The 24,640-nt window shown below is 47.7% G+C and overlaps 1 protein-coding gene across 1 annotated transcript in view; it reads left to right on the top strand.

Moving 5' to 3' along the window:
- The window catches only part of tenm3 (teneurin transmembrane protein 3), a 702,745-nt gene that overhangs the window by 50,128 nt on the left and 627,977 nt on the right, over positions 1-24,640 (top strand). The window contains 1 exon segment of the mRNA XM_033018762.1: positions 20,741-20,817. The gene's annotated coding sequence lies outside the window, so the exon portion shown is untranslated.

Consider the following 24,640-nt stretch of genomic DNA (forward strand, 5'->3'; position numbering starts at 1 on the left):
TTTAATTTCTGAATAACGCTTGTGGTATCGATCTGAATGTTTTATGGGAGTTCAGTTCCTGCAGTTTAGTTTAGTTTAGCTATTTTAGTTTAGTTTAGTTTAGAGATATGGCTTGGAAACAGGTCATGGGGGCGCAGCGGTAGAGTTGCTGCCTTTCAGTGAATGCACCACCAGAGACCCGGGTTCGGTCCCGACTACGGGCGCTGTCTGTACGGAGCTTGTACGTTCTCCTCGTGACCTGCGTAGGTTTTCTCCGGGATCTTCGATTTCCTCCCACACTCCAAAGACGTACGGGTTTGTAGGTTAATTGGCTTGGTGTAAATGTAAAAATTGTCCCTAGTGTGTGTGTAGGATAGTGTTAGTGTGCGGGGGATCGCTGGTCGGCACGGACCCGGTGGGCCGAAGGGCCTGTATCCGCACTGTTACTCCCTAACAGGCCCTTCAGCCCACCAAGTCCATGCTGACAATCAATCTCATTCTGACTCGTTTCATATCATCCCACTTTCTCATTCAGTTCCTACTGTCCGATTCACCTCTACCCCATTGCGGACATTGGACTTTGTCTGTGGAACTGATGCGCTACAATGCTGAGAACTATATTCTGCACTCTGTATCTTCCCCTTTGCTCTACCTTGAGTTTGACTTGATTGTATTTATTAATGCTACATCTGATAAGATTGGACAGTATGCAAAACTTTTCATTGTACCTCCGAAAACGTGACCTTAACAAACCTATACCTACACTCTTGGGGCAATTTACTGAAGCCAATTAACCTACAATCCCCACACGTCTGTAGTGTGGGAGGAAACCGGGACACCCGGAGAAAACCCACACGGTCACTGGGAGAACGTACAAACTCTGTACCGACAGCACCCGCGGTCAGGATTGAACCCGGGTCTCTGGCGCTGTGAGGCAGCAGCTCTACCAGCTACACCATTGCTTATGTACTCCTAGCCATCTCTATACTCAGAACAAACCCGTACTAGTAGAGTCAGACAGCGTGGAAAGGGGCCCAACCTGCCCACGCCGACCAACGTGTCCCATCTACAACACAAGTCCCACCTGCTTGCGTTTGGTCCATAATCCCTCTAAACGTTGATCATGGAGCATTACAGCACAAGAACAGGCCATTCTGCCCGCAATATCTGAGCTGTAATTGATGCCGAGACCATCATTTACTGGATCTGCCTGCACATGATCCGTATCCCTCCATTCCCTGCATATCCATGTGCCTATCCATAAACCCTTTCATGCCACTATCATATCTGCCTCCGCCACCCTCTGTGTACAAAAATACTTGCCACTCACGTCTCCTTTAGACTTTGCCCCTATCACCTTAAAGCTACTGTACGTCCTCTAGTCTTTGATATTTCCACTGTCTATGCCTCTCATCAGTTTTTATAGTTTATATACAAAGTGTTTGGTTTAGTTTAGCTCAGTTTAGTTTATTGTCACGGGTACTGAGGCAGGCACGGAAATCGCTATCAAAATATAGGGGGGACAGGGGGGACACAATTTCTTGGCGGCCGCGCACGCATGCGCACACTCACACACACACGCGAGGCTTCGGAGGCTCAATCCAGTGCTAAATGTTGCTGAACTCTGCCTGTCTCGCCGGGTTAACCTGCAGCCCTCCCTGGACAGACGGGACACCAGTCCGGAGCCATGGAGCTAGCACTGCTTCTCCGCACTGGCTGTAAGGCTGGCAGCATCATCAAAGACCCACACCATCCTGGCCACACACTCATCTCCCTGCTACCTTCAGGTAGAAGGTACAGGAGCCTGAAGACTGCAACAACCAGGTTCAGGAATAGCTACTTCCCCACAGCCATCAGGCTATTAAACCTGGCTCGGACAAAACTCTGATTATTAATAACCCGTTTTGTGTTATTTGCACTTTATCAGTTTATTTATTCATGTGTGTATATATTTATATCATGGTATATGGACACACTGATCTGTTTTGTAGTAAATGCCTACTATGTTCTGTTGTGCTGAAGCAAAGCAAGAATTTCATTGTCCTATACAGGGACACATGACAATAAACTCACTTGAACTTGAACTTGAACCATATTTGAAACCTGGGCCATATTTCTCGCAAGCCCAGGCAGGGCTGTAGGTTAACCTGGCGGGACAGGCAGAGTTGAGCTGGGTTTAGTGCTGCTTCTCTGCGCTGGCTGTGGGCCTGGGGGTACAGCTCCCATCTGACTCCCGACCTCTCTGGCCACCCGTGGGGGCGGCACTCGGGTGGGGACGAGACAGCGCCAGTGAGCTGGGATTGATCCTGGCTGCGGATGAGGCGCAGGTCCGTGCCGAGAGCGTTTTGACTCATCTCCCTCCTCCAATCACCACGCTCTATCCTCAGTCCCCTACTTTCGCCTCTGACCGACACCTCCCTCCTCCAATGATCGCGCTGAATCATCATGTCCGGCCCCCACTCCCACTGTCTCACGGAAAGCGGAGATTTTACCGGGTTTTAAAATCCGGATTACAAAAAATAGGGGGGGGGGTCGTCCCCCACCCCTCAAAACAGGGGGAGGGACGTGTGTCCCCTGCCCCCCCCCACCGAGATTTCCACCCCTGTACTAAGGTACAGTGAAAGGCTTTTGTTGCGTGCTATCCAGTCAGCGGAAAGACAATACATGATTACAATCGAGCCGTCCACAGTGTACAGATACATGATAAAGGGAATAACGTTTAGTGCAAGGTAAAGTCTAGTAATGTCTGATTCAAGATAGTCCAAAGGTCACCAATGAGGTAGATAGTAGTTCAGCACCGCTCTCTGGTTGTGGTAGGATGATTCAGTTGCCTGATAACAGCTGGGAAGAAACTGTTCCTGAATCTGGAGGTGTGCGTTTGTTTTCACACTTCTGTACCTCTTGCCCGATGGGAGAGGGGAGAAGAGGGAGTGGCCAGGGGTGCGACTGGCCCTTGATGATGCTGCTGGCCTTGCCGAGGCAGCGTGAGGTGTAGATGCAGACGAGAGAAGGAATGGGTGACGTTTCGTGTCGAGACCCTTCTACAGACTCTGGTTTGTGTGATAGTCTGGGCTTCGTCCAGAGCAGAAATTCTCTGCGATTTCCCGCAGTCCGAGAGCTCATGCAGTGCGGAACAGTCCCGCTATGCTTGGCAACGGAACATACACTTGGAAGATTGCATAAGTCGGCCAGCATTCAAAGGGCTTCTGAGCATTCAGTACATTTATTATTAAAAAGCTCGAAAACCCTCTGTAGTTGGTGGATTAGCTTGGTCAGGACAAATCAGCTGCCCTTTGTAACACTGGAGAGGACAGAAGTGTGAGATTAACAGCAGACAGCAAGGCTGTGTTCCCAGCCAGTGGTTAGATGTGCAATGTGTTTCATCACTTACTCACTCACTCACTCCTACACACTGAGGTGGCCCAGTCTTGGTGTCGGATCGAACTGCAGATAGATGCGGGTTTAAACCAGAGACAGACACAACAAGCTGGAGTAACTCAGCTGGTCAGACAGCAACTATGGAGAGAAGGAATAGGTGACGTTTTGGGTCGAGACCATTCTTCAGACTGGGAGTCGGGAGAGAGGGGAAACTGGAGTTATGGACAGTGCTGTAGAGACACGTGGAACAATATATCTAGAAAGAGATAGAGAACCAGGACGTCACGTTGTGCAACAGTAGAGTTACTGCCTCACAGCGCCAGAGACCCAGGTTCCATCCTGACCACGAGTGCTGTCTATACGGAGTCTGCACCTTCTCCCCGTGACCTGCGTGGGTTTATAGAGATATAGACGGTGATAGACAGAAAGATAGAGAAACATATGAATGAAAGATCTGCAAAAAAACTAAAGATGACAAAGGAAACGGGCCATTGTTAGCTGTAGACTGGGGGAAATCGAGTTACAGACAATGAGACTCAACGAGACGCTCCAGTCCTTGTGCCTCTACTACGCGTATGAAATTTCGAGAGGACTAGAGTACAAAACATATAGAAGTGTGAAAACGCACAGCTTCAAATTCAGGGGCAGTTTCTTCCCAGGTAGACAAAAGTGCTGGAGAAACTCAGCGGGTGCTGCAGCATCTATGGAGCGAAGGAAATAGGCTAAGTTTCTGCCTGAAACTTAGCCTATTTCCTTCGCTCCATAGATGCTGCAGCACCCGCTGAGTTTCTCCAGCACTTTTGTCTACCTTCGATTTTCCAGCATCTGCAGTTCCTTCTTAAACACAGTTTCTTCCCAGCTGTTATCAGGCAACTGAATCATCCTACCACAACTAGAGAGCAGCGCTGAACTACTATCTACCTCATTGGAGACCCTCGGACTATCCTTGATCAGACATTACTGGCTTTACCTTGCACTAAACGTTATTCCCTTATCATGTATCTGTACACTGTGGATGGCTCGATTGTAATCTTTCCGCTGACTGGTTAGCACGCAACAAAAGCTTTTCACTGTACCTCGGTACACGTGACAATAAACTAAACTGCTGAGGCTCTATAAAGTTCTGGACAGACTGCATTTGGAGTACTGTGAGCAATTTTGGGCCCCATATCTGAGGAAGGATGTGCTGGCTCTGGGGAGGGTCCAGAGGTGGTTTACGAGAATGATCCCAGGAATGAGTGGGTTAATATAAGATGAGCATTTGACGGCACTGGGCCTCTACTCGCTGGAGTTTAGAAGAATGAAGGGGGACCTCCTTGAAACTTTCACAAATAGTGAAAGGCTTGGATAGAGTGGATGTGGAGATGATGTTTCCACTAGTGGGAGAGTCTAGGACCAGAGGGCACAGCCTCAGAATTAAAGGATGTTCATTGAGGAAGGAGATGAGGATGAATTTCTTCAGTCAGAGGGTGGTGAATCTGTGGAATTCTTTGCCACAGACGACTGTGGAGGCCACGTCAATGGACATTTTTAAGGCAGAGATTGTCAGATTCTTGATTAGTACGGATGTCAGGGGTTATGGGGAGAAGGTAGGAGAAGGGGGTTAGGAGGGAGAGATAGATCAGCCATGATTGAATGGTGGAGTAGACTTGATGGGCCGAATGGCCTGATTATACTCCTATCACCAATAAAACTGTGCTGGCATTCCAACATCTCTGCCAATTCCTTTGTTTCCCGAAGACCAAGAATACCAGCAAAGATGGCCACACTAGTTGCCTGCCAAGCCACCATCATGTAAATAACACATATTAGGCTGGATGTATTTTCAATTAGCTTGACGTGGTAGAGCATAAAAATACTAGGGAGTGCTGGACAACCCTAACATGCCAGCTTTGTTGTTTACATGCGTCAGTGATTGTATTGTGAGTGAATGTGAGATTTATTCGACATCAGGCATCCATTATGAAGATCAGGCAAACATCAATCTTCTCAGAGGGCGGTGGAGGCAGGTTCTCCGGATACTTTCAAGAGAGAGCTAGATAGGGCTCTTAAAGATAGCGGAGTCAGGGGATACCAGGTTAATTCCCGGGATGTCGGGACTGTCATATGCTGAGAGAATGGAGCAGCTGGGCTTGTACACTCTGGAGTTTAGAAGGATGAGAGGCAATCTTATTGAAACATATAAGATTATTAAGGGTTCCCAATGTTTGGGGAGTCCAGAACCAGGGGCCACAGTTTAAGAATAAGGGTAAGCCATTTAGAACGAAGATGAGGAATCACTTTTTCACTGAGAGTTGTGAGTCTGTGGAATTCTCTGCCTCAGAGGGCGGTGGAGGCCGTTTCTCTAGATACTTTCAAGAGAGAGCTAGATAGGGCTCTTAAAGATAGCGGAGTCAGAGGATATGGGGAGAAGGCAGGAACGGGGTACTGATTGGGGATGATCAGCCACGATCACATTGAATGGCGGTGCTGGCTCAAAGGGCCGAATGGCCTACTCCTGCACCTATTGTCTATTGTCTAGTGTCAGATACATAGAATATAGAGCATTGGACATATAGATTGTACAGCATTGAACATAGGATTATAGAGCATTTGGACTACTTTAGACACAGCGCAGAAACAGACACTTCAGCCCACCGTGTCTGTGCCGACCAGCGATCACCCCTCACACTGGCAGTACCGTCCACACTAGGGACAATTTACAAATTTACCAATGCCAATATTAACGAATAAACCTGCTCGTCTTCGAAATATGGGAGGAAATTGCAGCAGCTGCAGAAAACCCACTCGGGTCACGGGGAGAAGGTACAAACTATGTACAGACAGCACCCGTAGTCAGGATGGAACCCGGGTCTACGGCTCTGTGAGGCAGCAACTCTACCGCTGCACCACGACTGAGGAGAGGAGAAAATGAATGAAGTAAAGAAAGTTCATCAGTGATAAGAGCAGAGTAGGGGCGCAGTCCAGTGGGGACAACCCTCAATCAAGGGAAGGGTATCGCTCCAGGAGGCCACATGACCAGCAAAGGTGCCGCATATCATCATAAGTTCATAAGGTCATAAGTGATAGGGGCAGAATTAGGCCATTCGGCCCATCAAATCCACTCCGCCATTCAATCATGGCTGATCTATCTCTCCCTCCCAACCCCATTCTCCTGCCTTCTCCCCATAACCCCCGACACCCGCATTAATCAAGAATCTATCTATCTCTGCCTTAAATAAATCCACTGACTTATGGCATCCACAGCCGTCTGTGGCAAAGAATTCCACAGATTCACCACCTTCTGCCTGAAGAAATTCCTCCTCATCCCCTTCCTAAAGGAACGTCCTTTGTGTCGGGCAAGAGGTACAGAAGTGTGAAAACACACACCTCCAGATTCAGGGACAGTTTCTTCCCAGCTGTTATCAGGCAACTGAACCATCCTACCACAACCAGAGAGCAGTGCTGAACTACTATCTACCTCATTGGTGACCCTAGGACTATCTTTGATCGGGCTTTGCCGGCCCATCGAGTCTACTCCGCCATTCAATCATGGCCGTTCTATATCTCCCTTGTAACCCCATTCTCCTGCCTTCTCCCCATAACCCCTGGCACCTGTTCTAATCAAGAATCTATCTATCTCTTTTGGGCAGTGGGCAGGTGCTATAGACCTGCACGGGAAGGTAGACGCTCCCGCCCCCACGAGTCTCGGGCAGATGGGGCTCCTCAGCCTGGGAAGGCAGTCCATCTAGGAGAGGGAAAACTCTGATTTAAAACCTCCACTGCCTTGTGGCCATATCCAGTCATGGAAAAGGCTCCAGGAGTAAACCTCAAGAAAATCCGGAGTCGGAGCCCCTAAGGCAGTTTGTCGTTGTCTACAACCTCGCTCTGGCAGCTCCTGCGATGGCGCTGGTGCCAAACTGTAACGGCCCTGCTGTTCCTTTGGATCGATCAGCTACGTGGAGAGGGGAGACGTGCTGCATGGGCAACAGCCTGTCTGTCCTCCATATGACATCGCCCAGGCTTGCATCCGACCAGGGGGGCCGACTGAGGGGGGCCGACTACTAAAGGGTCTGTCCCACTTGCATGCGATTGCGTGCGTTTGGCGCGACCAACCGGAAGCGGAGGTCGCGCGATGTTGGCACGTGACGTCATTTACGTCATGCTTACCAATCAGCTGGGCAGAAGGTGGGCCGACTGAATTTGGGCGTCGCACTGCGTCGGGCGGTGACATCATCACGCAATGGCACGCCGGGCGGTGACATCATCACGCAACGTTACACTGGGCGGTGACATCATCACGCAACACCACGCGCTAGGCGTTCGCCGTTAAGACACAGCGTACGCCGTCAAGACGCTGCGTACGACGTCAAGACACTGCGTACGACCGCAATTCGCCTGCGTGCATACGCGGGCCAACAGGCCATTGGCGCGCGAAGATTTCGGTCACTGCAGGTATTTCAGAGCCCTGCGCGATGTCGGGACCAACCCGGCACAACTCCATACCCCTCCGCGCTTCTAAGTGGGACTGGCCCCACGCGGCCATACGGTGCCCGTACGACTCAAGCGACCATGAGGTCGTGTAATTCGCGAGCCAAGATCGCGTAAGTGGGACAGGCCCTTAACTGTCTCTGCCTTCAACATATCCGCTGACTTGGCCTCCACAGCCGTCTGTGGAGTGAGTTCCCGCTTTGTTCCCTCTTTGAACTCTCTCCTGCTGGGTGAATAAATCTGCAAAATGTTTTACAAAGTCTTTCTATTTCTCAATTAACGTCAAACTGAAGCTCAGCTGCGGTGACAAATGGCACAGAATTATTTTGACAAGAAAATCTTTATTTGTACAAATGTATGGTGAGCACAAGTAGTTTCAAATAAATGGTGAAGGCAGAACAGAATTGCCAATGGATAGTGGCAGCTCTGCTTATTCTTTCAAGAAAGCGGTGCAGTTAGTTTGCTGCGATTCAGAGTGAGCATCAAATGAAATGTTATCAAGTTCAACAGGGTACAGAGAAGATATACCAGGATGTTGTCAGGACAGTTTCTTCCCAGCTGTTATCAAAGTTTGTAGGTTAATTGACTTTGGTAAAATGGTGAATTGTCCCTAGTGTGTAGGATAGTGTAAAGGGCCTATCCCACGATGCGAGTTCGCCCAAGAGCTCTCAAGAGATTTTAAAAAATCAAACTCATGGGACTTCATCACGAGTATTTATTTATTCTTGGAAATTATTCACACTGTTGAAAAAACTTCACGAGCTTACCGTGTTTCCCGAGTACCTGCCGTTAGCGTTACGAGCCGCTACGAGACGTCCATGAGCTCCAACGTACCCGCCACGTCCATTCTACTTAGTTAATTTTTTTTTAAACGAGTTAATTTGTTTTCCACGAGTTAATTTTTTTTAAAACTCGGGAGAGCTCTTGGGTAAACTCACATTGTGTGACAGGGCCTTTAGTGTACGGGGATCGCTGGTAGGCGCGGACTCGGTGGGCTGAAGGAACAGTTACCGTGCTGTGTCTCCAAAGGTCAAACAAGCAAAAAGTTTAATTCAGTGCACCAGCATAAAATAAGTGCACATACTCAGATAACATACTCTCTAAGTTGTCTGACGGCCTTCCAAATGTAATAGGAGCAGTTGTTGTTCCTCATTGCTATCAGCTGCACTAAATTAAATAAGCTGCCAAATTCACATGTTGAACTTGGGTGTGGTGTTGTCGAGTTTAGTTTAGTTTAGTTTAGAGATACAGCGCAGAAACCAGCCCTTCGGCCACCGAGACCCCATCGGCCAGCGATCCCCGCACACTAACACTATCCTACACACACTAGGGACAATTTACATTTATACCAAGCCAATGAGCCTACAAAGAATGAATGAATAAGTTTATAGACATAGACATAGACATGGAAAATCTGGGCTCTCCAAGTTGGCCAAGTATTCACATACAAGGAATTTGTCTTGGTGCTCCGCCCGCATGAAATACAGTGACAGTTAGGAATGACACATAAAACATTAAACATTAATAATAAAACATTATTGATCATACATGATTAAATAAAGCTGCACGTCTTTGGAGTGTGGGAGGAGAGTTGTGAGTCTGTGGAATTCTCTGCCTCAGAGGGCGGTGGAGGCAGGTTCTCTGGATGCTTTCAAGAGAGAGCTAGATAGGGCTCTTAAAAATAGCGGAGTCAGGGGATATGGGGAGAAGGCAGGAACGGGGTACCGATTAGGGATGATCAGCCATGATCACATTGAATGGCGGTGCTGGCTCGAAGGGCCAAATGGCCTACTCCTGCACCTATTGTCTATTGAAACTGAAGATCCTGAAGAAAACCCACGCAGGTCACGGGGAGAACGTACAAACTCCGTACAGACAGCACCCGTAGTCAGGATGGAACCCGGATCTCTGGCACTGTGAGGCAGCAACTCTACCACTTCACCACCGTGCCTCCTGCTGGACTTCTTTCTTCCTGATGTCAACATAATTGACGCTGGGCCATATATGACTGCAGACCGGATACTTATTCCAAAAGAAATGTGTTGATAATATCTGTCGGAGTCGACCACTGGGAGATAAAGGGTGTGGGTGAGTAAGAACATAACTCACTAGATTTCTCTGAGACAAGGGATTTTCCAAATGCCTCCCTCCTACTAAGAGAGCAGTTGTTAGAAGTTTGTTTTTCAAAGCCTGCAGTTAAATTCGAGTACTCACTTAAATATATTTACCATCTGACATTTTATGTCCTGTCATTTTTCAATGAAGCTGAGATGAAGCTGAGATAAGGAGTTTCCTGATTTCTTTGGACTCAGCTAACAGCTTTTGTAATTTTAACTGCTGGAGGTAAATGTTATTTGAGAGGCTTGTTAGCACAGTTGTCCATTCTGTTTGAAGAAGGGTCAATAGACAATAGACAATAGGTGCAGGAGTAGGCCATTCGGCCCTTCGAGCCAGCCATTCAATGTGATCATGGCTGATCATCCCCAATCAGTACCCCGTTCCTGCCTTCTCCCCATATCCCCTGACTCCACTATTTTTAAGAGCCCTATCTAGCTCTCTCTTGAAAGCATCCAGAGAACCGGCCTCCACCGCCCTCTGAGGCAGAGAATTCCACAGACACAGGTCTGACGAGTGATCTTAGAGTATCATACAAGATTCATGAGAGGTAAATGCACTCTTGCCCAGAGTCAGCATGGTGGCGCAGTAGTAGGGTTGCTGCCACAGTGTACAGGTAAAGGATAAATGCTATTACATTCAGTGCAAGATATAATATTAGAGTCCGATAAAGTCTGATTAAAATTTGATCAAAGATCTCCAGAGTTGTAGATGGGACCACTTTCCAGTTGGTGATAGGATAGTTCAGTTGCCTGATAACAGCTGGGAAGAAACTGTCCCTCAATCTGGAGGTGTGCGTTTTCACACTTCTGTACCTCTTGCCCGATGGGAGAGGGGAGAAGAGGGAGTGGCCGGGGTGCGACTGGTCCTTGATTATGCTGCTGGCCATCAAAGACCCACACCATCCTGGCCACACACTCATCTCCCTGCTACCTTCAGGTAGAAGGTACAGGAGCCTGAAGACTGCAACAACCAGGTTCAGGAATAGCTACTTCCCCACAGCCATCAGGCTATTAAACCTGGCTCGGACAAAACTCTGATTATTAGCAACCACTTTCTGTTATTTGCACTACCAGTTTATTTATTCATGTGTGTATATATTTATATCATGGTATATGGACACATTTATCTGTTTTGTAGTAAATGCCTACTATTTTCTGTGTGCTTTAGCAAAGCAAGAATTTCATTGTTCTATACAGGGACACATGACAATAAACTCACTTGAACTTGAACTTGGCCTTGCCGAGGCAGCGTGAGGTGTAGATGGAGTCAATGGAAGGGAGGTTGGTTTGTGTGATGGTCTGGGCTGCGTCCACAATTCTTTGCAATTTCTTGTGGTCTTGGATGGAGCTGTTCCCAAACCGTGTTGTGATGCATCCCGATAAAATGCTTTCTGTGGCGCATCAGTAGAAGTTGGTGAGAGTTGTGGGGGACATGCCGAACTTCCTGAGCCTTCTAAGGAAGTAGTTGACGTTGGTGTGCGTTCTTGGTCGTTGCTTCAATGTGGGTGGTCCAGGAGAAGTTGTTGCTGATATCGACTCCTAAGAACTTGAAGCTTTTGACCATCTCCACTTCCGCGCCATCAATGCAGGCTGGGTTGTGTGTACTGCTTCACTTAGGGGAATCGAGGAGGTTCCCAGACGAGATAGTTGAAGCAGGGACTATCGCGATGTTTAAGAAACAGACAGACAGGTTTAGAGGGATATGAGCCAAATGCAGGCAGGTGGGTCTAGTGTAGATGGGACATTGTTGGTCGGTGTGGGCAAGTTGTACCGAAGGGCCGGTTTCCACGTGGTATCACTCAATGACTATGACTGTAGGTAAGAGAAGATGAAAGAGACATGGGATTTCTGTATAAATATCTAGTACAGACTCTATGGGCCAAATGGCCTCATTCTGCACGATAGTTTAGTTTGAAGATAAAGCATAGAAACAACCCCTTCATCCCATTGTGTCCACGTCAGCCATCCATCACCCGTTCATACCAGTTCTATATTATCCCACTTTCTCATCCACTCCCCACCCACCAGGGTGATTTTACAAAGGCCAAACCTGCACATTTGTAATGATTTTACAAATGTGTCTTGCTGATGAACATAGAGCTGGAGTCATATAGCACGGAAACAGGCCCTTTGGCCAAACCAGTCATAAGTTCATGTCATAAGTGCAAAATTAGGCCATTCGGCCCATCAAGTCCACACTACCATTCAATCACGACTAATCTATCTTTCCCTTTCAATCCCATTCTCCTAACTTCTTCCCATAACTCCTGGCAACCTTACTAATCTAGAATCTGCCTTAAAAATATCCAAAGACTTCCACAGCCTTCTGTGGCAATGAATTCCACAGATTCACCACCCTCTGACTAAAGAAATTCCTCCTCATCTCTGGTCTAAAGGTATGTCTTTTTATACTTTGCCAACCAAGATGTCCTCGCTAAAATCGTTCCATTTGTCTGTGTTTGGCCCAAACCCCTCTAAACCTTTCCAACCCATGTACCTGTCCAAATGTTTTTTAAATGTTAAAAAGGCACAAAGTACTGGAGTAACTCAGCGGGTCAGGCAGCATCTCTGGAGAACATGGATAGGTGACGTTACACAGAGTGCTGGAGTAACTCAGCGGGTCAGGCAGCATCTGTGGAGAACATGGATAGGTGACGTTTCACAGAGTGCTGGAGTAACTCAGCGGGTCAGGCAGCATCTGTGGAGAACATGGATAGGTGACGTTTCACAGAGTGCTGGAGTAACTCAGCGGGTCAGGCAGCATCTGTGGAGAACATGGATAGATGTCGTTTCACAGAGTGCTGGAGTAACTCAGCTGGTCAGGCAGCATCTGTGGAGAACATGGAAGGGCAACATTTCAGGTCAGGATCCTTCTTCAAACTGCTGACTTTAGACTTTGGAGGTACAGCATGGTAACAGTTGCTGACCAGCGATCACACAGTACTCTTATTCAATCCTGCACATGAGGGATAAATCTACAGAAGCCAATCGAACGTGCAAACTCCACACAGACAGCACCCGCAGTCAAGATCGAACCTGGGTCTCTGGCGCTGTGAGGCAGTAACTCTACCTCTGCGCCACCGTGCCACCCTTGTGTCTGTTGTCATAAAGCCACAGAGTGCTACAGCATGGAAACAGGCCCTTCGGCCCAACTTGCCCACACCGTCCAACATGTCCCAGCTACACCCGTCCCACCTGCCTGCGCTTGGTCCATAACCCTCCAAACCTGTCCTATCCTTGTGCTTCGTAAATGTTGAGATAGCCCCTACCTCAACTACCTCCTCTGGCAGCTCGTTCCATACACCCACCACCCTTTGTGTGAAAAAGCTACCCCCCCCGATTCCTGTTAAACCTTTTCCTCTTCACATTGAACCTATGTCCTCTGGTCCTCGATTCCCCTACTCTGGGCAAGAGATTCTGTGCATCTACCCGATCTATTCCTCTCATGATTTTATACACCTCTATAAGATCACCCCTCATCCTCCTGCGCTCCAAAGAATTGAAACCCAGCCTGCTCAACCTCTCCCTGTAGCTCACACCCTCTAGTCCTGGCAACATCCTCATAAATCTTCTAAACCCTTTCCAGCTTGACAACATCTTTCCTATAACATGGTGCCGAGAACTGAACACAATAGTCATGACCTCCCGACGTCTATCTCTACTTTTTGTGAAGGTACTAATTTCTGAATCGTTTAGAAGTAAAAATGTCTCCTTTTCTTAAAAAAATGAGATGATTGGATATATTATTCAGGCCACGGTTGTATTAATGGCTATGCTTCAGGTGACTAATTCATGAAAACAGGAGGTTTGCTCAGAAAAGATCACTTCTGGGCACTAAGTTAATGACCCAGTAATCTCTTGAATTCAATGTTACCACCAGGACAATTATAAAGTTAATGTATGGGACCAGTAGTTTTGCTTAGTGTAGTGATACAGCGCGGAAACAGGCCCTACGGCTCGCCGAGTCCGCGCCGACCAGCGATCCCCGTACACTAACACTGTCCTACACACACCTGGGGCAATTTTACATATATACCAAACCAATTAACCACCGTGCCGGCCAGTAATTGAAATTTTTTTTTCACATCAACTGCTATATAATTGCCACATCAATGGCTAAATCAACATGTGTGTGTGTGTGTGTGTGTGTGTGTGTGTGTGTGTGTGTGTGTGTGTGTGTGTGTGTGTGTGTGTGTGTGTGTGTGCATGTGTGTGCCTGGGTGTGTGTGTGTGTGTGTGTGTGTGTGTGTGTGTGTGTGTGTGTGTGTGTGTGTGTGTGTGTGTGTGTGTGTGTGTGTGTGTGTGTGTGCGTGCATGTGTGTGCCTGGGTGTGTGTGTGTGGGGGTGTGTGTGCGTGCGTGTGCGTGTGTTTGTACGTGCGTGTGCGAGTGTTTGTGCGTGTGTGTGTGCGTGGGTGTGTGTGCGTGTGTGCGTGGGTGTGTGTGCGTGCGTGCATGGGTGTGTGCGTGCGTGCATGTGTGTGTGCGTGGGTGTGTGTGTGTGTGTTTGTGCGTGTGTGTGTGTGTGCGTGCGTGTGTGTGCATGCGTGTGTGCGTGTGTGCGTGGGTGTGTGTGCGTGTGCGTGCGTGTTTGTAGTTCAGGCCATATGTCCAAATCATGCAGTGCCTTAATATAAAAAAGCAGCGGTAGACTTGCTGCCTCACAGCGCCAGAGACCCGGGTTCGATCCCGACTACGGGTGCTGTCTGTACGGAGTTTGTACGTTCTCCCTGTGACCTGCGAGGGTTTTCTCCGGGATGTTCGGGTTTCTTCCCACACTCCAAAGACGTACAGGTTTGAAGGTTGATTGGCTTGGTATAAGTGTAAATTGTTCCTTGTGTATGTAGGATAGTGTTAGCTCACAAGTTCACAATTTATAGGAGTAGAATTAGGCCATTCAGCCCATCGAGTCTACTCCGCCATTCAATCATGGCTGATCTCTGCCTCCTAATCCCATTTTCCTGCCTTCTCCCCATAACCCTTGACACCCGTTCTAATCAAGAACTTGTCTATCTGTCCACTGACTTGGCCTCCACAGCCCTCGGTGGCAATGAGTTCCATAGATTAATGACCCTCTGACTAAAGAAGTTACTCTTCATCTTTCTCAAAGAGCTCCCTTTAATTAGAAGAAGATAGACACAAAAACTGGAGTAACTCAGCGGGACAGGCAGCACCTCTGGAGAGAAGGAATGGGTGACGTTTCGGGTCAAGACCATTCTTCACTCCTTTACGTAAAGCCCTGTCCCACTGTAGGAGTTCATTCCATGAGGTCTCCCCGAGTTTGCCCTGATTCGAACTCGGAGGTTTACGGTAATGGCCGCTCGTCGGTACTCGGGGCTCTCGTGGACATTTTTCATCATGTTGAAAAATCTACACGAGTCTTCCCGAGCTTACCTGCCGTTAGCGAGTCTTCCCGAGTATCTGCCGTTAGCGCTAAGAGACGTCCCCGAGCTCTGACGTACCCGCTACGTTCATTCTCCGTGCTTACCACGAGTTTGATTTTTTTTTTTAACTCTGGAGAGCTCTTGGAGTGAACTCGTACCGTGGGACAGGGCCATTAGTGTGCGTCGATCGCTGTTTGGCGCGGACTCGGTGGTCCGAAGGGCCTGTTTCCGCGCTGTATCTCGAAACTAATCGAAACTAAAGTTAAATAATTCCACAGTCGACGCTTTTGGACTTATTTGAGATTCAAGAATATTCATAGCATATTTGAGATTCAAGACGAGAGCTCCCACACTGCAGGTTCCTTCATTACCTTTATTTTATGAGCTATGATTATATTTTATTGATGGCAAAGTGTTTGAATGAATACGTCCATAAATGACAATGGAGTTAGAATAAATATAGTCACGTCTGCTGGGTAATTTTCTATTGAAAACATTTACTAATGGAAAAGCAGAAGGTTTATGAGTTAGATTGAGCTCTTAAAGATAGCGGGAGTCAAGGGAAGGTAGACAACAATGTTGGAGAAACTCAGCGGGTGAGGCAGCATCTATGGAGTGAAGGAATAGGTGACGTTTCGGGTCGAGACCCTTCTTCAGACTGATGTGGGGGTGGGGGAGGTGCGGGAAGAAGAAAGGAAGAGGCGGAGACAGTGGGCTGTGGGGGAGCTGGGAAGGGGAGGGGAAGGAGGGAGAAAGCAAGGTCTACCTGAAATTGGAGAAGTCAATGTTCATACCGTTGGGGTGTAAACTGCCCAAGCGAAATATGAGGTTCTGCTCCTCCAATTTGAGGTGGGATTCAAGGGATATGGTGAGAAGGCAGGAACGGGGAACTGATTGTGGATGATCACATTGAATGGCGGTGCTGGTTCGAAGGGCTGAATGGCCTACTCCTGCACCTATTATCCATTGTCTATTGTCTATTGTCTATTATAAGTGTTACCATTTTACTGGCTGGACATCTGCGTGTGCCCGCCACAACCATTTTGTAAAGTAAAGCCCCTGTCCCACGATGCGAGTTTACCCAAGAGCTCTCCTGAGTTTAAAAAAAATCTAACTCGTGGTACTTCATCACGAGTATTTTTTAACCCTTGGAAATTTTTCACACTGTTGAAAAAACTTCACAAGTTTCCCGCGTTTCCCGAGTACCTGCCGTTAGCGTTACGAGCCGCTATGTGACATCCACCAGCTCCGACGTACCTGCGACGTACATTCTACGTACTTACCACGAGTTTGATTTTTTTTTTTAAACTGGGGAGAGCTCTTGGGTAAACTCGTATCGTGGGACAGGGGCTTAAGTCACTTACTTTGATCCTTCTGCCAGAGGTGGTGGTGGAGGTAGATACGATACTGGTGTTTAAGAGACGCATGGATATGCAGGGAATGGAGGGATATGCATCATGTGCAGGTAGATAAGAATTTATTTTGGCCACGCAGGTCACAGGGAGAACGTACAAACTCCGTAGAGACTGCACTCACAGTCAGGATCAAACCCGACTCTACCGCTGCACCACCAGCGCCACTTTTTAAGTATCCAGAGGTCTGTGAAGGTCTTTCTGGTGAGTCAACGTTAAACGTTTCCTGACTGTTCGGGCCTCTGCGGATTGCAAGCTAATTCAGACATAAGTTAGCACTCCGGTATGTAACTTGGCTCCCGCAATGTCCTGCAGCCTTTCGTGAACAATGGAAGTGATTCAGCTTCATCCAACGCCACTTACTTTCATGCTCTATACGTTTAAAATAAAATTACAGCAGTTACTTGGCACGGTTCCTCGGTTCAAGGTTACAGAGAGATAGTCATTGTTTTGGATTTGAGGGGAATATTGTCAGACGAGTGTGAACATAAACCAAGAAATAACAATGTTGGACAGTAATCATGTGTCAGACACACCGCACCTTCAGGATGTGGGATCTGTTTTGTCTTCCCTCATTTATGCTTCGGGATATACATTCAAGGAATTGCACACAAAATCTGTCATTATTTTTAGTCTTGTCTAGTCTCGAGCCGAAGTGAGTGCACACCACATGAAAGGGATTAGACACAGAGTGCTGGAGTAACTCAGCGGGTCAGGCAGCATCTGTGGAGAACATGGATAGGTGACGTTTCACAGAGTGCTGGAGTAACTCAGCGGGTCAGGCAGCATCTTTGGAGAACATGGATAGGTGACGTTTCACAGAGTGCTGGAGTAACTCAGCGGGTCAGGCAGCATCTGTGGAGAACATGGGTAGGTGACGTTTCACAGAGTGCTGGAGTAACTCAGCGGGTCAGGCAGCATCTGTGGAGAACATGGATAGGTGACGTTTCACAGAGTGCTGGAGTAACTCAGCGGGTCAGGCAGCATCTGTGGAGAACATGGATAGGTGACGTTTCACAGAGTGCTGGAGTAACTCAGCGGGTCAGGCAGCATCTGTGGAGAACATGGATAGGTGACGTTTCACAGAGTGCTGGAGTAACTCAGCGGGTCAGGCAGCATCTGTGGAGAACATGGATAGGTGACGTTTCACAGAGTGCTGGAGTAACTCAGCGGGTCAGGCAGCATCTGTGGAGAACATGGATAGGTGACGTTTCACAGAGTGCTGGAGTAACTCAGCGGGTCAGGCAGCATCTCCGAATAGAAGGAATTGGTGATGTTTCGGGAAGTGTGGAGGGGAGAAAGCTGGAGGGTGGGGGGGGGGGCTTTGATTTGTTATTTTCATACCTTTCATTCATTTGGTCTTTACCTTTTTCTTATCTGTCGTTTCCCTCTCCCCTGACTCTCAGTCCGAAGAAGGGTCTCGACCCGAAACGTCACCTATCCATGTTCTCCACAGATGCTGCCTGATCGGCTGAGTTACTCCAGCACTCTGTGAAACGTCACCTATCCATGTTCTCCACAGATGCTGCCTGACCGGCTGAGTTACTCCAGCACTCTGTGAAACGTCACCTATCCATGTTCTCCACAGATGCTGCCTGACCCGCTGAGTTACTCCAGCACTCTGTGAAACGTCACCTATCCATGTTCTCCACAGATGCTGCCTGACCCGCTGAGTTACTCCAGCATTTTGTTTCCGATATTTGGTTTAAACCAGCATCTGCAGTTCCTTCCTACACTTGAAAGGGGTTGAGGTGTCAGTCAAGATGGTGAAAATTTAATGACACGTACACTTTACTGAAGTGCATTTTGTGATGTTAATTTGGCAAGAACAAGACCTCATTTAATCATATAGCTGTTGCCTAATACTCGTGTTCGACAGTACCTCCGGGCATTCTGAGACTGATTATGAAAGCATGCTTTTTATCTGCAGACACGTTTACTTTTCATGTTTCTGTAATCAGAGATCACAAGGAATCTTAGATGCATAACCTAGGACCCCACATTTAGTTTAGTTAAGTTTAGTTTACTTTAGTTTAGTTAAATGTAGTTTATGGTCATGTGCTTAGTTTAGTTTAGTTTAGTTCATTGTCACGTGTACCGAGATACAGTGAAAAGTTTTTGTTGCCTGCTAACCAGTCTTATTAAGGGTTTGGACAATCTAGAGGCAGGAAACATGTTCCCGATGTTGGGGGAGTCCAGAACCTGGGGCCACAGTTTAAGAAAAAGGGGAAAGCCATTTAGAACGGAGACGAGGAAACACTTTTTCACACAGAGAGAGTGGTGAGTCTGTGGAATTCTCTGCCTCATGGTGGAGGCAGGCTCTTTAGATGCTTTCAGGAGAGAGCTAGATAGGGCTCTTAGGAATAGCGGAGTCAGGGGATATGGGGAGAAGGCAGGAACGGGGTACTGATTGAGGATGATCAGCGATGATCACATTGAACGGCGGTGCTGGCTTGAAGGGCCGAATGGCCTACTCCTGCACCTTTTGTTTATTGTACCTACACTCCTAGATCCCTCTTCTCTGCAACACCCCCCAGAGCCCTATCATTGTGTAGGTTGTGGCCATGCTAGACTTTCCATAATGCAACACCTCACATTTCTCTGTGACTATCTTCCTCCACAGCCCATGGCCCTTTCTCTGACAGTGTTTCCAACACAGAGCTGTTGACCGATGTACTCACCTGTGCCAGGTGAATGAACAGCCATTAAACCTCCTACTGACAGAATGCCCCACCTTGCTCTAATCTGGACCTCACTGCTATTAAACTTCTGCTGTGACAGCTTTCATTAACTGTAGATTATGAGACATTTAGGGACATTATTTGGCTCATAAACTAGTCTCAGTTCAGTTCAGGTAGTCCTTGCTTTCTCCCTCCTTCCCAGCTCTCCCACAGCCCACTGTCTCCGCCTCTTCCTTTCTTCTTCCCACCACCCCCCCCCCCCCGCCCCCTCCCACCCCCACATCAGTCTCAGCCCCGAAACGTCGCCTATTCCTTCACTCCATAGATGCTGCCTCACCCGCTGAGTTTCTCCAGCATTTTTGTCCACCTTCGATTTTTCCAGCATCTGCAGTTCTTTCTTCAACATTAATCAGTTCAGCTTAGTTTGTTCTATTAGTCACGTGTATCGGAGTACAAGGAAAAGCTTTTGTTGTGTGCTATCCAGTCAGTGGAAAGACTATACATGATTACATAATTGTAATCAAGTAACAAAAGAGAAAATATAACTTTACAAAGTATCTGCTTCATCGGGTCCTGTGGATCGAACTTCTACAGGTGCACAGTCGAGACCATGCTGACCGGTTGCATCGTGGCTTGGTTCGGCAACTTGAGCGCCCTGGAGCGGAAAAGACTACAAAAAGTAGTAAACACTGCCCAGTCCATCATCGGCTCTGACCTCCCTCCCATTGAGGGGATCTATTGCAGTCGCTGCCTCAAAAAGGCTGGCAGTATCATCAAAGACCCACACCATCCTGGCCACGCACTCATCTCCCTGCTACCTTCAGGTAGAAGGTACAGGAGCCTGAAGACTGCAACGACCAGGTTCAGGAATAGCTACTTCCCCACAGCCATCAGGCTATTAAACTCAACTCAAACAAAACTCTGATCATTAATAGCCCATTGCACTTTATATGCTTATTTATGTGTGTGTGTGTGTATATATATTCAATGGTATATGGACACACTGATCAGTTCTGTATTTATTTATGCCAAATATGTTCTGTTGTGCTGAAGCAAAGCAAGAATTACATTGTTCTATCTGGGACACAGGACAATAAACTCTCTTGAATCTTGGAGTTCTGCGTCTTTTGCGGCTGGGTGACTTGGACTGCGGGGAGCGTGTTTGAAGACAGACACAAAACTGCTGGAGTAACTCAGCGGGACAGGCAGCGTCTCTGGGGAGGAGGAATGGGTGACGTTTCAGGGTGAGACCCTTTCACAGACAATGTGTTTGAGTCGAGCAATGATCAAAGAGTTAATATCCTTGCCTGTGCATTGCAGGTCCCATTGAGTTCCCTGAAGCTGATCTCAGCAGAATGAAGATGACCTTTATCCTGAAGATTCAGACGGGATAAAAGGTAGGACACTTGTTTCCTTCATACATTCTCACTAGATCGGAAAACTTGATCAGATTCCCTGAGAAACTGGGAATGGAGGAAAAATAGACTTTTAGGATCCTGTGTGATGGTCGTTGTGGATATATATATATATATTTTTTAAATCAAAAATATTTATTAAAATATTAAAGTAATATATACAGAAAGCAAAACAGAACCCACCACCATAATACATGACAAACGATAACTATTATACAACTATCAGTCTAAAGACTTGGGACGACAGATGGCACAATGGGCTAAGTGTTCGGCTGGCAACCGGAAGGTAGCCGGTTCGAATCCCGCTTGGAGTGCATACTGTCGTTGTGTCCTTGGGCAAGACACTTCACCCACCTTTGCCTGTGTGTGAATGTGTGTGAGTGATTGGTGGTGGTCGGAGGGGCCGTAGGCGCAGATTGGCAGCTACGCTTCCGTCAGTCTGCCCCAGGGCAGCTGTGGCTACAGAAGTAGCTTACCACCACCGAGTGTGACTGAGGAGTGAATGAATAATGCGATGTAAAGCGCCTTGAGTATTAGAAAGGCGCTATATAAATCCCATCCATTATTATTATTATTAAAGAAGGGTCTCGACCCAAAACGTCACCTATTTCCATCGCTCCATAGATGCTGCCTCACCCGCTGAGTTTCTCCAGCTTTTTTTGTCTACATACAACTATCTTGCACTCCTTGTCAAGGATGCATTCAACCCCCCGCGGTGCCCAGCGGTCCCAGACATCGCGTAGTACCTCTCGAACACCACCCGTCACGGACGTAACCCCGGATAACGGGCAGGCAGCCATCTCGGGCAGTCGACGTGGATATTGGTAGCCTTAGTTCAGAGATACAGCGTGGAAACAGGCCCTGCGGCCCACCGAGTCCGCGCCGACCAGCGATCCCCGCACACTAACACTACCCTACACCAGAGACAAGTCCTCGGAGGAAACCCACGCAGGTCACGGGGCAAACATACAGATTCCGTTCAGACAGCACCCGTAGTTAGGATGGAACCCGGGTCCCTGGCGCTGTGAGGCAGCAACTCTACCGCTGTGACGCCACGCTGCCAGAATGCGGTGGACTGTAGTAATCTCCCTATTTACGGGAGGATAAGAAGCCTTTGGAGACGTTTACGAGACCAATAAAGAATGGACAAATTGCCTTATGAGGAAATGTTGAGCAGACAAACATATTAATTGCAGGAGTGCGAGAAAACTTTATTGAAACTCGTAAGAACTTCAGAAATGTTGACTGGTGTTTGTGGAAAGGATACTTTTCCTTTTATGGGAACATTTTGGACTGAAAGGGGCAGATGAAAACTAAGGGGTCATCCATTATACAAGCTCAAGTCAAGTCACTTTTATTTCTATAGCACATTTAAAAAACAACTCTCGTTGACCAAAGTGCTTTACATTGGTATAAGAATAGTATAACAAGCAACAATGGTTCATAGATTAAGTACATACATAAATATATACATGTAGCCCTCCCTCAGAGGACGTCAAGAAAGGCTTGAGAGTAAAGATGAGTTTTAAGTCTCGATTTAAAGGAGTCGATGGAGGGGGCAGTTCTGATGGGAAGGGGGATGCTGTTCCACAGTCTAGGAGCTGCAACTACAAAGGTGCAGTCGCCCCTGAGCTTATGCCTAGACCGCGGGATGTTCAGTAACCCCAAGTCGGCCGATCTGAGGGACCTGGAGGTGGTGTGGTGGGTAAGCAGACTTTTGATGTAGGTGGGGGCAAGCCCATTGAGGGCTTTGTAGACATGAAGGAGGATCTTGAAATGTATTCGGAACCACACAGGGAGCCAGTGGAGAGAGGCCAGGATCGGGGTGATGTGGTCCCTTTTTCGGGTGCCCGTCAGGAGTCTCGCCGCGGCGTTTTGTTTTGAGGTGATTTGTTTTCTCCAATAAAAAAGATCCCTGAGCTATAGGGAGAGGTTGAGCAGGCTGGGACACTGGGGGATGAGGGGTGGTCTTACTGAGGGGTGGGGTACTGAATCATGAGGGGAATAGATCGAGTGAATGCAGGATGAGCCTTTTACCCAGAGTATGGGAATCAAGATCCAGGGGGAATCATTTTAAGATGAGGGAAATGGATAAATAGGAACCTCAGGGGCAACTTTTTCACACAGAAGGCTATGAGCAGCCAGCGGAGGTAGTTGAGACATGTCAAATAACAATATTTAGACAGGTACGAGGATAGGGCAGGTTTAGAGGGATTTGGGCCAAATGCAGGCAGGTGGGACTAGTGTATGTTGGTTGCTGTGGGCAAGTTGGGCCGAAGGGCCTGTATCCACGCTGTATCATTCTATGGCATGAAGTGCTGGAGTAACTCACCGGGTCAGGCAGAAGCGGGTTCGATCCTGACTACGGGTGCTGTGTGTACGGAGTTTGCACGTTCTCCCCGTGACCTGCGTGGGTTTTCTCTGAGATCTTCGGTTTCTTCCCACACTCCAAAGATTGTAGATTAATTGGCTTGGTGTAAATGATTTTTTTAAATTGTCCTTAGTGTGTGTTAATGTGCGGGGATCGCTGGTCGGCGCGGGCTGGGTGGGCCGAAGGGCCTGTTTCCACCCTGTATCTCCCAACGAACACTAAACCTAAATTGAACGTGTCCAACATGGCTCAAGAATTTCTAGTTTTTTTTTTCTCTCTGTGACGTTAATTTCTTTGCTTGATTGAATGTGGCTGGCACTCGTCAAAGGCTCGACTCCTGGATAATTGGAAATGCAGCCCGTGTCTGCTCAGCTCTTTTCTTGGCACAGCCTTCGGAAGGTACGCAACTTTCCTCCGCGGTCTCTTGTTAACTAGACACAGGCCCGATCCCTTGCTGATAAATGAGACATCAACTACAAGATTGCTCCTATCCTGCTCTCGTCTTGGCCAGCAACAGGTCTCCTGGGAACTGCAAGCATTTTCTCGATGCCAAAACAACCCCACAGGAGCTATTGTTTCTAACGCAAGCTGCAAGGAATTACCAGTGCTCTGCCCCCGACAAGGGCTGGATGTTATATCCAGGCTGGGACTGTTCCTTGGAGCACAGGGGGATGAGGGGGTGATCAGTCTCAGTTTAATTTATTGTCACGTGTACCGAGGTACAGTGAATGAATGAATGAATGAATACGTTTATTGGCCAAGTATTCACATACAAGGAATTTGCCTTGGTGCTCCGCCCGCAACATGACATACAGTGACAATTACGAATGATACATAAAACATTAAACATTAATATTAAAACATTATTGATTAAACAATCCGTTTATTAATACGGGTTTGGACACTTAAGGGATAGGTCCCCTAATTTGAGGAAGGACATTCTTGCTATTGAGGGAGTGCAGCGTAGGTTTACAAGGTTAATTCCCGGGATGGCGGGACTGTCATATGCCGAGAGAATGGAGCGGCTGGGCTTGTACACTCTGGAGTTTAGAAGGATGAGAGGGGATTTTATTGAAACATATAAGATTGTTAAGGGTTTGGACACGCTAGAGGCAGGAAACATGTTCACGATTTTGGGGGAGTCCTGAACCAGGGGCCACAGTTTAAGAATAAGGAGTAAGCCATTTAGAACGGAGACGAGGAAACACTTTTTCACACAGAGAGAGTTGTGAGTCTGTGGAATTCTCTGCCTCAGAGGGCGGTGGAGGCCGGTTCTCTGGATGCTTTCAAGAGAGAGCTAGATAGGGCTCTTAAAGATAGCGGAGCCAGGGGATATGGGGAGAAGGCAGGAACGGGGTACTGATTGGGGATGATCACATTGAATGGCGGTGCTGGCTCGAAGGGCCAAATGGCCTACTCCTGCACCTATTGTCC

Source organism: Amblyraja radiata, chromosome 3, assembly GCF_010909765.2.
Source record: "Amblyraja radiata isolate CabotCenter1 chromosome 3, sAmbRad1.1.pri, whole genome shotgun sequence".
Taxonomy (NCBI): Eukaryota; Metazoa; Chordata; class Chondrichthyes; order Rajiformes; family Rajidae; genus Amblyraja; species Amblyraja radiata.